The sequence below is a fragment of the Acinonyx jubatus genome, chromosome A1 (assembly GCF_027475565.1).
Source record: "Acinonyx jubatus isolate Ajub_Pintada_27869175 chromosome A1, VMU_Ajub_asm_v1.0, whole genome shotgun sequence".
NCBI classification, from domain to species: domain Eukaryota; kingdom Metazoa; phylum Chordata; class Mammalia; order Carnivora; family Felidae; genus Acinonyx; species Acinonyx jubatus.
Genome location: NC_069380.1, coordinates 220,174,567 through 220,191,500, shown reverse-complemented (window position 1 = coordinate 220,191,500; position 16,934 = coordinate 220,174,567). Strand labels below are relative to the sequence as shown.

The 16,934-nt window shown below is 38.1% G+C and overlaps 1 protein-coding gene across 5 annotated transcripts in view; it reads right to left on the bottom strand.

Annotated features, from left to right (window-relative positions):
• CDH18 (cadherin 18) overlaps positions 1 to 16,934 on the bottom strand; it is a 995,271-nt gene that overhangs the window by 483,577 nt on the left and 494,760 nt on the right. For 2 of the 5 annotated variants that reach the window (XM_027074634.2, XM_027074638.2), the window contains exon 1: positions 7,540 to 7,798. The exons of 2 other annotated variants lie outside the window; for them this stretch is intronic. The gene's annotated coding sequence lies outside the window, so the exon portion shown is untranslated. Of the gene's footprint in view, positions 1 to 7,539; positions 7,800 to 16,934 lie in introns of those variants that run through there. One more of the 5 variants, XM_027074610.2, reaches the window with a different exon arrangement.

The following is a 16,934-nucleotide window of genomic DNA, read 5'->3' as shown; positions in this document are numbered from 1 at the left end:
TTTTTTTTTTTTGGTTATGCTTATTTAAATAATCTCTATTATTCAAAGCCCTGTGGGGCTTGAACTCATGAACCTGAGATCAAGAGTCACAAGCTCTTCCAACTGAACCAGTCAGGTGCCCCAGCAACTACATCCTTCTAATTGTGCAAAATGCAGCAAACAAAATTTATCCTTTACCCTCACTGTCCCCCACTTCCCCTAATATCCTATACAATGTCAAGTCCTGGTAGCTTTAATTTCAAGATACACCTGTTTTCCCCACCTCCACTGCTTTCTCTCTCCTACAAGTCGCCATCTTTTCTCCTCCAAATTATTGAAATAATTCTACAACTGGCCTCTCTGTTTCTGTCTAGTTGCAACCATGTGGCCGGAGTTCTTTGTTGAAATATAGCGGATTAGTCACCTTAATCCCATCTGTATTCTTCATCTTCCTTTACCACCTAACATAACAGATATCAAATTAAGTCATTTCTCTGATCAGAAATATCTAAGACTACCCCAAATCTCCTAGGAAAAAATACAAAGTCTATGTACCAATCTACAGAATCTATACACAATCTGGTTTCCTTGATCTCTTTTTTTTTTTTATTTTTTAATGTTTCTTTATTTTTGAGAGAAAGACAGAGACGGAATGTGAGCTGGGGAGGGGCAGAGAGAGAAGGAGACACAGGATTCGAAGCTGCTCCAGGCTCTGAGCTGTCAGCACAGAGACTGATGTGGAACTCAAACCACGAACCACGAGATCATGACCTGAGCCAAAGTCGGACACTTAACCGACTGAGCCACCCAGGCGCCCCATGGTGATCTCTTAATGGTATCTCCTTCTATGCTCCATTTCTGTTACTTCATGCCAGCTCTTCTAGCCTTCTTGTTATTCTTCTCTGGGCCCTGAATGTTTCTCCCCACTTCTGTACTTGCTTTTCCCCCGCCCCTGGGGGGTTATCAGATATCAATACTGTCCATAACCATACTTCCCCCAAGGCTTTATTCAAAGTCATCTTCTTAGTGAGGGTTTATAAGCCATAAAAGCCAAAATATAAACTGCCATTTATTTCTCCAAAACTTTTATTCCACATCCCACTTTTATTTCCCCCCTTAATAATGGTATTTTCTACAATATATTATTTCCCTTGTAAAGCATCCCTCTTCTAAAATAGAATGCAACCTCCATAAATGAATTTAACATTTAATACAGTAAAATATAATCTAGTATTTAACATGACTATTTTTACTTTAAAAATACGATAAATCATCTTAAAAGTAGAATTTCAATTACTAGAATTGAAAATCTTACTGAATAATCTTTTGGATTATAGAACCAATCAGCCAATAAACAGGTTCTCTATAAAAGCAACAAAATTGCATGAAGCTAAAATAATCTAGTTATATTTTCATGGTTCATTTAATGATATCACAGGAAGGCTAAAGATACTAATTACACATGTTTAAATATATAAATAGTACAGAAAAATTGGAAGGTACACATTTTGTCTCAATACATTATCCAACTCAATGGTTGTAGGTTAAGTGTCTGACTTGATTTTGGCTCAGGTCATGATGTCATGGTTCATGAGATAGAGCCCCAATGGGAGGCCCCACTGTCACTCTCTATCGCTCAAAATAAATAAACTTAAAAAAATCAAAATATAAATAAATTATAAAATTTTGTATTGAGTTTAGTATTCAGGTTCCATCAGTTTGTCATTTTGGGATTGACCTGAATTCTTAAGCTTAACTTCTTGAATGATTTCTTAATTTTTTAATTCTTTGTATTGTTTCCTATTAGTTTATTCCCACAATTGGCATGTAAGGAAGTCCGCCTTTTCCTGCCATGGACTGGCCATGGACTGAAAGTTGCTTTTCAAAGTTGGTATATTAATTTTCACTTCCACAAGGGATAACTATAAATAAGTGTTTTATCACACCTTTGCATCTTGGTTTCAAGACGGTTGGTATCAAAAATTATTTGTATTATGATGATCCAATAGGTTAAAATGGCATTGAGCCTTCATTTAAATCCCACTGATGACTGTGAGGTTAACCCAGACAGATATTTTTATTTAAAATACTTGTGGTATCAGGTAGACTGAAAATAACTGGGTCAAGTGAAATCGCCCGTCACACCAGATTGTGCATAGTTATATATTGTCCCAAGGGCATAAATATAATGACAATAAAAATCTATTTGAAGATCCTTATGATCACAGAAACAGAAGTAAAATGGAGAGGATAGTTGAATTCCTTTTTTGTCAGTGGAGGTACCTGCACAGTCCAAATTCATTTTACTGGCAATTCATCTATTACATCCCATTCACTGTGAGTGAAATATTAGATAAGGCATAGTCTAAGGGAGCTCAGTTAAGTGAAATAGTTGCTTTATTCGATATTTCACTCAAATACGTGTAGGGATTGAGCTCTGTTCATTTTATTCTCAGATTACCAAGAAGTTTCCTAAATTGATGTAGCCACAGTGTATAAGTGTACATATCAGAATTTTCTGGAATCTACAGAAGCAACATCCAGACATATCAGGATACACTACAGTGAATATTCTTAAACCTGCTCTTACATTTCCCTGAAGCCCATTTCTTTTCCTGAAAATCTCTTCCAGGAACATATGCCACACTTAAAAGTCAAAACACTAACAGCAATGATAGAGATACTAAATTATTTACTTTGTTTTGGCCTTCTCTTTACTATTAAAAAACATTATAATAGAGGATTACTTAAATGAATGATAATAATCCATACAATCATATGCGATAGTCAAAATGTATACTCTCGCTATGGCAGGGACGTCAACCAATGTGAAATCACCCTGATCTAATAAGAAGAGAAAGCTGTACACAAACGTGTGTCCCTAACATTGAACTAGAGTTAAATGCCAGATCTGTGCATAATGGTCTACTGGATTCTTGCTAAATATTCATGAATTCTCTATAAACGCACATGGAACAGTGAACACGCTATAAAATTAGTTGGGTATAATATTGAGCTGTGTTTATTGTATCTGTATGCATATGCTTATATGAATGCATACATCTGTGAGGAAATGCATCTTTAAATTTAAATCTCTATTTTAGAATTATATGTAGATATCCACATGAATCCATTCATTAAAAATCACTTTGAAAAGACATTCCAAATTGGTAGTAACTGTTAAATGGATTTTATTGAAGAGTAAAGTTCAAGATGCATTCTAGATTTCACATTTCTGTATTTTTAAACAAATTATAAATGTAGATAATATGGGGAAGGATGGAAATGAGAGAATAAGGAGGTTTGTCTATAACTTAAATCACATTTCAAAATGAAGATGTTTTATTTCATCCATAAAAAAATAAGAATACTGACATTTGTACAAATGAGCAAAGGGGAGGGAGAGAGAGAGACAGAGAAAGAGAGAGAGAGAGAGAGAGAGAGAGAGAGAGAGAGAGAGAGAGAGAGAAAGCCAAGAAACAGACTGTTAATTATAGAGAACAGACTGATGGTTACCAGAGGGGCAGAGGTGGGGGGATCGGTTAAATACGTGATGGTGATTAAGGAGTGCCCTAGTAATGAGCACCGGGCGTTGAATCAACACTATATTGTACTATATTGTACACCTGAAACTAATATTACACTGTATGTTAACTAACTGGAATTGAAATAACAAAACAAAAATACTGCCATTTTTTACAGATAATCTTTAACCACAATAGCTGGAAGATTTAGCATGATGAGTCAATTCTCATCAAACAAATCATCAAAGACATTGAACCTATGATAATTTACTAAGGTTGGTACAGATCTTTATAGACTGCAACCCATTTTAACACCTTTTATTATTTGATTCTCATGCCTATTCGTATCTCCTTTTGCAGATGAGGAAAAAATGGCCTATATACAAGGGACATTAACACAAGTAATCAAGGTCAGGATCAAGTTCTTCTATGTCTCCAAATCATTAAGCTCAATATTTTTTTATTGTGCCACACATCACCACCTATTAAGAACTATGCTTTTAAAATCAAAATGTTTTCCTTTTACTTCTGGACACTTCTAACATTATAAACTACTCCAAGCACATGGAATTACTAGACTGAATACCCACTCCTGACATTCCAAACATATACATACTCCAAAAAAAAATAATAATAATAAGCAAAAGCTATTATAGAAGAGAAAGAATCAGTATCTTGAATTTACTTATAATTTATATTAAAGGCTCATAAGAAAAAAAATAAGTGAAATGTGCCTTCAACTCCACATGTACATTTGCTTTTTCTCATTTTGTATTTTCTTTTGTTCCTACAAATGATAGCATATGATAACACAGCCCAATCTTTCAATTTATAGAAAACACAAACTTCCACAGTTCATGTTAGGGACTTAATGAAACACCTAAAATTTGAAATCCATCCCAAGCAAGAGAAGAGGAATCATCACAGAGCATCCAAAATGAACTATACATGGGCAGTTGTCCACTCAAACCATATATTGTATGACCTTTTTCTGCACACAGTCTTTAGGTTTTTCTACAGCAGTGCTTTTCAACGAGACAGGGGTGCAAGTCGCCCCCCCCGCCCAAGGAAATAGTTAACAATGTCTGCAGATATTTTGGGTTGTCACGATCTGGAGATGCTGCTACTGGCATTGTGTGGGTAGAAAACAGGGATGCTGCTTGGCATCCTACAAAACACAGGACAGCCTCCCTAACCCATAAGAATTATACAGCCTACCATATCAACAACACCAAGGTTCAGAACCCCTTCCCTAGCGGCTCTTGGGTGGCTCAGTTGGTTAAGCTTCCGACTTGGGCTCAGGTCATGATCTTGTGGTTCACAAGTTCGAGCCCTGGGTCAGGCTCTGTGCTGACAACTCAGAGCCTGGAGCCTGCTTAGGATCCTGTGTCTCCCTCCCTCTCTGCCCCTCCCCTACTCGTGTTCTCTCAATAATAAACATTTAAAAAAATTCATAAAAGACTTTACCTAAAATATAGTTCTTTAGGCATGTATACTGCAACTATATGAACGGCAGATATTATGCAAATTAAAAAGTTTGAAATCCTCCACTTATTAAAATAAAAAAAGCAAAACAGCATCTCACATACTTGCAGTCTTTAATCTCTCAATTTTTCTTCTAACTTTTCACTCAACTACACTGTATCGAATACAGGGATTTGAGATCAGTAAACCTTTTTTAGGTCAATAAGTTCAATATGTTTTACCCTAAATCTATTGAAAAGTATATGCACGTCCAGATTCTAAAGGATGATTATATCAGGTTGCAAATATCTCAGGTTTACTTCAAATTTCTAATCATCAACAAGACAAATACAGGACACGTGCGAGATACACGCTGTGGAAGTGTAGTTTGTATTCATCAGACCACAAAAATCAACATGAAGCACAATAACGATATTTACATAGGTCAATAAAAAGCACCATATATTTACTATATATAGCACCCTTCATCTAAAGAATTTATGAAGTTGGGCTGACTCATTAATTCTTATGATTCCATTTTTTCCATCTGAAATAGAGCATCAGGAGGAATAATTTCCAATTGCCCAACGTACAGATTTTATTCAAGCACCAGTTGGTATTGACTACGTTTGCAACTGTGATAGCCAATTATATTCAACATGCACTAGACAGAGTTATAGCTAGAGTTTCCCAGCTCTTACCTTCTTTCTACTATCATATTTTCCTTTACTATTGGGTAATCTTCAGTTGGACATTTCTGTGGCATCTAAAAGAGTGAATCCTCATTTTCTACCTCTCACTCTTGGCAGGAAATCAGACTTCACCATTGGCATCATTTTTGGGTTTTTTTGTTTTTGTTTTTGTTTTTGTTTTTGTCTTTTCCCTTCTTACGTTAGCTACATCTGTGAAAATCATCAGTATTATGGTTTATAAAATACTTATCCAACAAGGCATTAAATGAATGTGTTATTAAGAGAATGAGTGGGCTGACCTACACTAGGTTAATTAATTATCAAGAAACCCAGAATTAACTACCTAACAGGAGGCTGGAAAGAAACCAGCATCATGATTGGTGCTTGGACCGGCGTGTTAGAACACAGAACTAATTCTCTACCAGGATCGTATCCTGCGTTCCCCTCCCACATCGAGCCAGATACACCAGAGGTCTAATCTGGACTTCAAACTCTTGATTTAGAATATTTTCTGCAGTAAGACAAGTCCACTAAAATAAAAGAGAACCATTACTGCATAAGGGAAGCCCCCTGCTTTGAGAAATCTGTGGGTGATCTCAGAGTGGAAAATAAAGGTTCCAAAACATTGTCAGAGCTTAAGGTTATTTTATTTATGTGTTTGTTTATTTATTTATTTTACTTTTTTTTTTTTGGCTACACAATAAAATCTTTCTCTGATCTGTCTCTCTCAGCTCAAAGCAGTGATGCCATCACCTGAACGAACAGAAGACCATAATAATTTTAGCTAAGAATTTTATTTCAGGATTTCTTGATATCTAGAAGGGAAATAGCAAGGAGCATGTACTCTTGATTAATCTGAAAGTTCATTAAGTACCACAGGATTGATATAAGGAAATACTGTAACAACCAGCCAATAAAATTGTGTATTTTCACCTGTTACATGACAGATTTGCTCAGTTCCACATCTGCACGTACAACACACACACACACACACACACACACAGGCATATAAACATGCATAAGGCACAACTTTACCTTGATTTTTAGACGCAAACATTAATAGATATCAGTGTTATTCCCACAGGTTCAAGAAGTTAAGAAGGGTAAATGAATCAGAGTTAGCAACCATAAGGGCATATACTAAATAAAGTGTGCTGCTAATCACAGGAGCCTACCCGATTCCTTTTTATGCATCATTTATAGTGCCCTTTAAAAGAAGTAAAAGTTTCATCTTAAGCGTTAATAAGCACTTACGGAAGCAATTCAGGGGAAAATAAAGAAGAATGAAAGAGAGAAAAAAGAAAATGAGCGTTGCTCTCCTGCAGCTTCAGACCTCAGCTCTCACGAAATTTCAGAGGATATTGGCAAGGCAATAATTAAAAAGCACCACCAAAATTCCAGTTGCGACGTCCCTGTTTCTATTCTGACAATGCTCCCCCTCACTTTCACAGTTAGACATACGTGACGGCTCAATTTGAGGCCATCACTACTCAAAGGTGCCTTGCGGACTCCTTCCAACTTCTTCGGGGGGCAGGGCGGACCACAGCACCATCCACCGAGAAACATAAACAGATACCCAGCCGGCTTCTTAAGACACATTCCATAGGCTCTACGGCAACATTCCTGGGTAAGAAGATTTCAAAAAAAAAAAAAAAAAAAAAAATGTATCCCAGCCCCAAGGTTTCCGAAGCATCAGCCCCAACTTTCCCGCTCGCCCTAGATCCTGCGAAGCCAATCCGGGAGGAGTATCTCACCAAACACTGGTTTTGACTCAGAACCGGGTAAGCAGCCCCACTGCCCCCCCCCCCCCAAATAAATAAATAAAATGCAATAGATAGTAATGTCGCTACAGAGTAAAGTGTCGTCTACGGAACCCTTACCTTGGCTGACTTGCCCCGACTGGCGGAAAGGAACTTAATTTACGAGCAGCAAAGAGGGGACTCCCCCCGCGCTCAGGGCACAGCCACCTCGTCCTCGGAGAGCCCCAGCCTCGGCTCAGCGCTCCTGGAGCCCCGGGCTCCGCGGCTCCGGCTGCTGCAGCTCCCGAGCGCGCCTCTGATTGGCTGGCGGAGCCCGTCCGCCTGATGCTCCCCTCTGCCCGTCTCTCCTCCTTCCTCTCCTCCCTGCTCTCCGGCCGCTGCCTTTCCCTTCTGCTTCTGTCTCCTTCTCCCCCCCCCCCGCCCCCCCACATCGTGCAGCTTTGGGGCCGCGCAAATGGACACTCTTTAGAGCCCTCCCTGCAAGGTCAGGTGGAAAGCAATGCCCTTAATTTAAAAAAAAAAAAAAAAAAATTAAACCCCTAGACCAACAGCAGCATCATTAGCATCACCGCTCTTGGGGGAAAAGGAAAAAAAAAAAAAAAAAGACAGGATTCCGAGACTGGTGTAGACCCTCCGTTCTCTGCGGGGAGGGGAAACTGGGGGGCGGGGGGGGGGGTGACAAGGGGTTTGACTATATCAGATGGCGTGGGAGTAGACGTTGGGAGGGACCCGGAGGAAAAGCAGCCAGGACAGGCACTGCTGTGGCAGGCGGGTAATAAATTTTCCTATTTCCGTGCAAAGTCGTCACAGCCTGCTAAACATTCAACTGCTGGCTCATTCATCAGTGATCCATAGTCCGGCGGTAGCCGTGAGATTTAGCTTGAGTGATGCCCTTTAATGCCTTACCCCAAAGTACTCGAGGCATGGACGGTTTATAGGAGATAGAGCGTTCCCTTGGAGGTCAGCATTCTATTTGGAAAGATAAATAGGAACTCCAGTGCCTCGCCTACCCCCTTTTGCCCGCACCAGGGAAACGCTCTCTCACACTTAAACTTCTCAACTCTTATCACTCCGGAGTAAATTAAGACGCTTTGTAAGGTACATAGATTTTGATAACAAGGACCCGGGCCCTGACTGGCGGTACTCAAAATTAATGTGAAATAGCTTCGGCACTTTCCCCCCGTGCAAAGTCACCCACATCCACTCCTTAAGAACATAGGGCATCCTTAAAGGAGTGTAGCAAGGGACTGTAGGAATTTATCTCAACCGAATGGTTATTCCGAGGGTCACTTTGCAGGTGTATCAAGAATTCCACAAGACCCTCAGACACTGTCTCCAAGAAGACAGCAGCATTACTTGCTCACATCCTATAAATGCTCACGTTCAGAGATTCAAAGGAACAAAGACATAAACTTAAGAGACGCGGTAGGATGGGGAAAGAGACCCTGTAAAGTCCAGGAGACGTGGATTCAAATCCTGATTCGGACTTTTTTCTATACCCAATGCGTATATGGCGTTTCACTGCTGAGAGGATGCTTCTCTTTAAAATCGAGAAGGCGATCTTGACTTCAGAGTGTCTCTGCAAAGATTAAAGGAAAATCTCTGCCATTGTGCTTAATCCACGAGAAACTTTTAATAAACTTTAGTTCATGTCTAATCATCTCCTTCTTTTGTTCCGCTTCCAGAGAGGTCAAAGGGGTTGAGAAGCAGGTGGCATTTCCAGGAAACGTCTAGTGCCTAAGCTGAGATGTTTTGAGTCAACGAGTTATATTTTACTGTCATTATTTAGCTTGAGTGATGTGAAAAGTGAAGGGACTTAATTTGGTTTGGATGTTTGAAGCGATTAAACAAACTAACAGAAACAATGCAAAAAGAATTTGCATTGGACAGTTTCTGGTTGTGAAGGGACTGTGCATTTAAGTGAAAAGTTACTCCTAAGAAAGATGTTAGAAGTCATTTGAAAATTGCCAAAAACTCAACTCAGGGAAAAGTAGAACTGAAACGATAGCATCAGAATAATGAGCCAATGTTGTTTTATGTTTTGTATATCTTCTCTCATGCAGCTTCTGATTTAAATGAGATTTCCCTTGCATAGTAGCCAAACATAAGTTCTTGTCTGTGTTTATTGAAGGAAGTATTGAAAAATTATCCACTTCAAGGTTTTCGGTTTACGAACTCATGGCAGGCAGCACGAAGAAAGGGATTGTTGTGAAAAATAATAGGGGATATAAAGAGGAGTTTGGGGTCTGTAAGAGGTCATGTAATTTAATTTTAAAATTTCACATTATGACATCCTCTAGAGAAGCCGGTTTAACTGCCTCTAGTTGAGGGAAATAAAATGTTTGCCAGCTTGCCAGTGAAGCTTTTGCTGAGACACCGGCAATGAGCATCCTAGGGATACACTTGAAAATAAGATGTGTTTTCACTAGTCTTCCTTGGTGGTTTTCCCTGGATAAGACCCTAATAAGCACATCTAGTGGCCAGTCATAATGGAAGTCAACAGGCACTTGCTCCTGAGTGGGATGGCATACGGAGGGATTTGTCAGCATCAACAAACAATACAACCCATTTCTAGAAAAAGAATTGATTCACCAGGGGAGGATTTGTATCTCTGAGACAGCATCCAGATTAAGGGCTCTAGACTCTCCACAAATCCAATGATGTAATGTACGCTGGATTTCAATGGTTTCCAAAATTTCATACCTGAAACTATGCCAACCTTCTCTCGCCATAGAAAGGTGAACCTGTCAGCCGCTAACTGATTCTCTTATATTTTCAGCTTAAAAAGAATAAAGTGAGTAAACCAATGTGGAACACGCTGCCAGGTGGTGGGCAGGTGTTTATTTTCTCCTTATGTCAAAGATTACTTCAAAAAACTGAACAATGTATCAGTCAGCAGAATTTATTACAGAGTTAATCTTTGAAACTGAAACCATGGACATTTCTGATCCCAGTCCCCACTGCCGTTACCTTGGGAGAGTTATAAGAATCATTTTCACCAGTGACAGAGAAGCATCAGACACACAATTGATGCTGGTCAGACTATAGAAACTGGAAAGAAGAAATTGTAATGCTAAACTGTGATCATTCTCTGAGAGACAGACTCAGGAAATTGTCTCTTGAGATGTTATCTCATGCTCAATTTTACCTGGAAATTCAGAAGGCTATGCAATATTTTCAAATCTAAAGAAAGAAGGAATAAAAGGAAATGCAAGGATTGCCCTTGTTATAATTCAGCATGTAGAATGGTCAACTGTACAAACCTGTTACTGTGGTTGTTTCTTTTATTATTTTTTTAAATTTATTTATTTAAATTGAAAGTAGTTAATGTACAGGGTAGTATTGGTTTCAGGAGTAGAACCCAGGGATTCATCACTTACATATGACACCCAGTGCTCATCCCAAGTGCCATCCTTTTAATGCCCATCACCCATTTAGCCCATCCCCCCACCTACCTCCCCTCCAGAAACCCTCAGTTTGTTCTATGTATTTAAGAGTCTCTTATAGTTATGTGGATCATATGTAACTGAAATTACTGAAAGTGTACTAACATTTAAAAATGATTTGAGTTTTATGTAAACAGAAACAGCTGCTGAAAACATGAATCAATACGCAATTTCTTTTACAGCTATTTTCTTTTATGTGTTTGGGTAACGGGTAGCACAGATTGTGCATATCTCTTTAAAAGAAAGAAAACAGATTAATAAAAATATTGTCTCTAATTGTATGATTAAAGATGACCTAATAAAGTTAGCCTTTACTCATGCTATTACCACATTTCAAATTAGGAATTAAAGAGTACTGGGAAAATATTGATATACAACAATGAAGAAGAGTGATCTATCAAAAATATTTCAAACTACATGTATAATTACTTTTAAAAATTAGCACCTCCCTTACTCATAATGATAGTTAGATAAATGAATGCACTTTTTAAGAAAAATTTCTTCTGGGGTGCCTGGGTGGCTCAGTTGGGTGAGCAGCCGACTTCCTCTCAGGTCATGATTTCACAGCTCAAAGGCCTGTGAGTTCAAGCCCTGCATCAGGCTCTGTACTGACAGCTCAGAGCCTAGAGCCTACTTCCAATTATGTGTCTCCCTCTCTCTCTGTCCCTACCCTGCTCTCTCTCTCTCTCTCTCTGTCTCTCAAAAATAAATAAACATTAAAAAATTTTTTAAAAAAACCCAAAAATTTCTTCAGTCCATGTAAAATATCAACAACCAATAAGCTTGTTTAGATGTAACAGAACAGAATTGTTAATTGACAAGAAAAAGTAAAACTCCTCAATTTTTTTTAATTATATTTTATTTTTATTTATTTTGAGAGAGAGAGAGAGAGAGAGAGAGAGAGACAGTGTGCGTGCGATGGAGAGGGAGAGGAAGAGAGAGAGAGAGAGGGGGAGAGAATCCCAAGCAGGCTCTGCATTATCAGCAAGGAGCCCCATGCGGGGCTCTAACTCACTAAATGGGAGATGACGACCTGAACCGAAATAAAGTGCCAGACATTCAACTGACTGAGCTACCCAGGGGTCCTGAACCCCTGAATTTCTATGTATATAGTTTGATTTATATAGATAGCTATTGCACTGTAAATGACAGAATGAGGACACTGGTTCCCAGATAAGTGGAAATTTACTAATGGACCCTAGTTTCCCAAGATTAATTTTTGGACAAAAATTACACAAAGTACATAACAGAATTTCTAATTTTTAATGTTTTTATTTGGGGGGGAGGGGGAGAGAGAGACAGAGAGAGAGAGCGAGCATGATCAGGGGAGGGGCACAGAGAGAGGGAGAGGGAGAAACCCAAGCAGGCTCCCGGCTGCCGTCACAGAGCCCAATGTGGGGCCCAGTCCCACAAACTGTGAGATCATGACCTGAGCTGAAACCAGGAGTCAGACGCTTAACTGACTGAGCCACCCAGGTGCCCTCATACCAGAATTAAAAAAAAAAAAAAAAGAATCTGAAATAATCTCAGTAAACTTTGCAGGTTTGATGAGAATAAAACAGTACACTAAGACTACAGATGAACATTTTCCAACTTTTGCAACTTGATTAAATATAGAGTCTATAAATTAGAAATTATTGAACTAAAGGTGGAATCTGGCAAAGTTAGAAGGTGATTTATTAAAGAGATTAGCAAATCAGTAAGAGAAGAAAATAGCGGGATCACTTTAGTCGGTATAACATTCATGTAAAAGTCATGTCAGCATAACCCCACTGCTTCCTGTGAGAGACACAGTAGACTATAATTAGGGGAGATGTACATGACATGATCTTTCTATCTGCCATCATTATATCTTGCACGATTTCATTATAGCCCACACGGAGACATTTTAATACAATTATTTGGTGTAGCAATTGGTTAGGCATCTGTCTCACGTGTTTAGAAGTGTAGTGGTGCTTGGCTGGAAGAGGGTCTCTCGTGGTAAGCTGCAAAGCTCTGACACCAATCTCTTCCAATTACTACTTCTATCAACTCTATGGAAACCAACGCCATCCATAGAAATTTCACACATTACAAAAAGCCAGTATATTTGGATAGAGAACTTGAAATACCTTTTTAGGGTCTTGAGAAAGTTATCTCACATTTCACAAAGAATACATACTACAGCTGGGAACAAAAGTATGAGTAGTAAATACATGGTAACAAAGATAAGGCTTTGGACCAAAACTTGTAAATAAGGCTGAGAGGCTTCTACTGACAATAGTTTCCGTATAATTCGGTTATGTGATATGGACATCAACAATGTAAAGGTGAACAGGCATGCTGAATAAAAGTAAAGCATCGAAATATGGACGGCAATGATTTCACACCTCTAAAATATTGAGAATGCACCTGGAATATTGAGTTTTCAGAGGGCTATAGCTAATTCTGTTTCTTTTCAATTGATGTCTATTTTTGCTAGCCACATCAGGATATATTTATTAAGTTAACAGTGCTAATATCATTTCTAACTCTACGTCTGTCTCCCTCACCCTTGGGATGATCACCATCCTTTCTTTCCCTGTAGCCCCATGCCTTATCTACCCTTCAGGGATCAGAACAAAGATCATCTCTTCTGAGAAAGCACCTTGCCTCAACAGTTCGTACATTTTTTCAGGCCATAAAATGCAGCCCCTGATATTTTTTTTACACCATAAAATACTTTTAAAACTCTGATAATATCTTGCTTTAACAAATTGTGTTATAGTCAGAGGCAACATGGCACAGTAGTTAAAAACACAGATTCTGGAAAGTTGGAAAGTTATATAATTGGAACTTGGAAAGTTATATAATTATACGTGCTTTGTTTCCTCTTCAGAAAACTGTGCGTATAATATTACCTATCTCTTTTGCTTACTAGGAGGATTAAGTATGTCGAAATAGATAACATGCTTAGAAAACTATTAGGCACATAGTTACTTGTATACAAGTAACTAGGGTCAAGCTCTATGTCTACCATTCATAGTTAAAGAAAAGTTGCTTGGGGCGCCTGGGTGGCTTAGTCAGTTGGGTGACCAACTTTGGCCCAGGTCATGATCTCACAGTTCATGAGCTCGAGCCCCGTGTCAGGCTCTGTGCTGACAGCTCAGAGCCTGGAGCCTGCTTCAGATTCTGCGTCTCCACCTTTCTCTGCCCCTCCCATGCTCATGCTCCGTCTCTCTCTGTCTCCCAATAATAAATAACACGTTTAAAAAAAAAAAAAAAAAAGAAAAGTTGCTTAACAAGGTTGTTTTACTCCCTGTGTATGGTGCCTGACTTGTAATGTGGGCAAACACACTCATGTTACAAAGCTCTCTTGGTCCCTGAAGAGTTTTACACACACACAAGTGTCTAGAGCAGTCCTTGGCATATAAAAGGCTTTGAATAAAGGTTAGTTGAATCCAAATTTCAAGCGCTCAGTAAGCACTCATTAAATAAATTATATTTGCTACCTGTGCTCCATTTTATAGCAGAAAAAGGCAAATCACAAACTCTTACCTGGAAGCTTTTTATTAATATTGAAAATATAGCTTCCTTGACATGTTGTGAGGATAGCACTCACTCAGTGCATATCTGTCTCTATTTACCTATATCTATATCTATCTCTATATCTACCTCTATTTACCTTTTTTGCTACTACCTAAGAAAAATTTACATTTTGATTACCCTGAGGCATTCTAAGATCCTTAACCATGAAATAAATATTATATTGCACACCTGAGAGAAGTAAAAGTCTAAAATGTCTCTAAACCTCAGTTTATAGAAACAAGGGTTATTTAATTCATGTTCAATTAATCAACTCTAAGTTGATGAAATCATTTTGAGAACTATATTCAATTTGCTAACGTACATTTGTGACCATCCCAGAGGGAATAGTAGTATAACAGTGACTTTTAAACTTCCTATTATTAATGCTTTCCCTAGGAATATCTTACAAGACACTTTGAAAACTGATACATATATCACCTTAAATTTTAATATAAGATATTCTCTGTAATTCAAAGCACTTATCTAACATTTTCAAAAAATAATCCTAGCATATATGCAAATACTTTAATCTTTTTCCTATCATTGAATGTTAAGGTTGTTTTTAACTTTTTGATATTATAAATAATGCTTCTATGAACATCTCTTTTTCTAAATCTGTACCCAGATTTCTGACTACTGGATACAGGATAGAATCCTGATAGTGCAACTACTAAGCAAAATATATGACCATTTCTTAAAACACATAAATTATCTTTTTACTTCTCAACACCTTTAGAGAAGAGCAAAATATTAATTGGTCCCTCACTACTCCTGAAAAAGAACATTTCAGGGCACCTGGTTGGCTCAGTTGGTTAAGTGTCTGACTCTTGATTTTGACTCAGGTCGTGATCTCAAAGTTCATGGATTCAAGCCCCACATCGAGCCGTGTGTGGACAGTGGATTCTATCTATCTTTCTGTCTTGGCCCTATCCCCATTTGCTTGCCTTCTCTCTCTCTCTCTCTCAAAAACAAAACAAAACAAAACAAACAAAAAAAAGCAAAAAACAAGACAAAAAACAAACAACAACAACAAGAACAAAAAACCAAAAACAAACTTGAAAAAAAAATTATTTTTCCATTTGCTTATTCGGTAGCTAAAAAATTATCTCATCATTTTAATTTCTCTTCATGTGAATACTAGAATGTGTATTGATGGTTTCCTTGTTTTTTTTCTCTCATAATTTTCTGTCCATATCCATTCTTCTAGTGTGCTATTGCAAATAGGAAGTTATAATATAAATTGTTCTAATGCTCAATCAGAAGATGTTTTGGAAATGGAGTTCAACAGAAGTTCCTATTCTTCCTTCTTATATTTAGTAAAAAATGTTGTGTGTGTGTTATATAAGCTTATAACCTTATATACGTTTAAAACCTTATATACAGTCATTATATGTATATATAATACATTTACATATACATATAAATAAATACACATGGATGCACATGTATAAGTATACAGGTATACAGGAACAGATTTTTTACAGAAAATGTACAAAAATTACCATATAGAAAGCGTACTTCTAAGTTCCATTGAGAGATATAAAGCAAAAGTAGGGGAGATACTCTGTGGCTTTAAACTAAAACAACAACCACCACAAACCTAGAAAGAAATCACTAAAATGCACTGCAACACCATAAATTCTGTAAGTTATATAAGGACAGTGTTTCTCACATATTAAGAAATTGATGGGGCACCTGAGTGACTTGGTTGAGCGTCCAACTCTTGATTTCGGCTCAGGTCGTGATCCCGGGGTTGTGGGAGTGAGCCTCGTGTCAGGCTCTGGTCTGAGCATGGAGACTGCTTACAATTCTCTCTCTCTTTCCCTCTGTCCCACTCCCTGACTTAAGCGCTAAAAAATTAAACAGATTTTAAAAATGAAACAGATAAATTACTTCCAATAGCACTTCATCTGAGATCAGGAGGGAGAATGGAGTTGATAAAGTACACACACACACACACACACACACACACACACACACACTGGTCTGAACAAAATGATGGCATTAGCCTTGATATCTTTCTTGTCTTCACCACCAGGACAAGTCATAATTGGATGAAGGGTGAAAAGTAAAAGTATGGGGACTCTTGCTAAAAAATTAAGGATAAGCTTAATTGAATTGATGGCACTAATTTAAGCATGGGAATTTTCTGAATATGGGGCCTTGTGCAGACTCATGAAGAGCGCTATTCACTACTATCACCAATCCAATAAATTAGGTTTAACTCCCCTTGAGGGATAGTCCTCACATCATCCATTGAGCTCTGTCTCGAGTTCTTCTCTCTTCATATAGTGTACTACATTTTACCATCAATTATTGCCAGAGTTTTTGCTAATCAGGTAGGTGAAATGACTTATCAGTTAACATGAGTGCTTAACTCTCATGTCACTGTGATCTACCAAACGATACAGCGAAGGAGTAAGAGGAGGAGGAGGAATTTTAGTAGTTTTTGCATTTTAGGTGTAGAAGCAGAGGCATCAGAAACAGAGCCCAATATGAGGAAGGACTTTCTGCATGCTGACT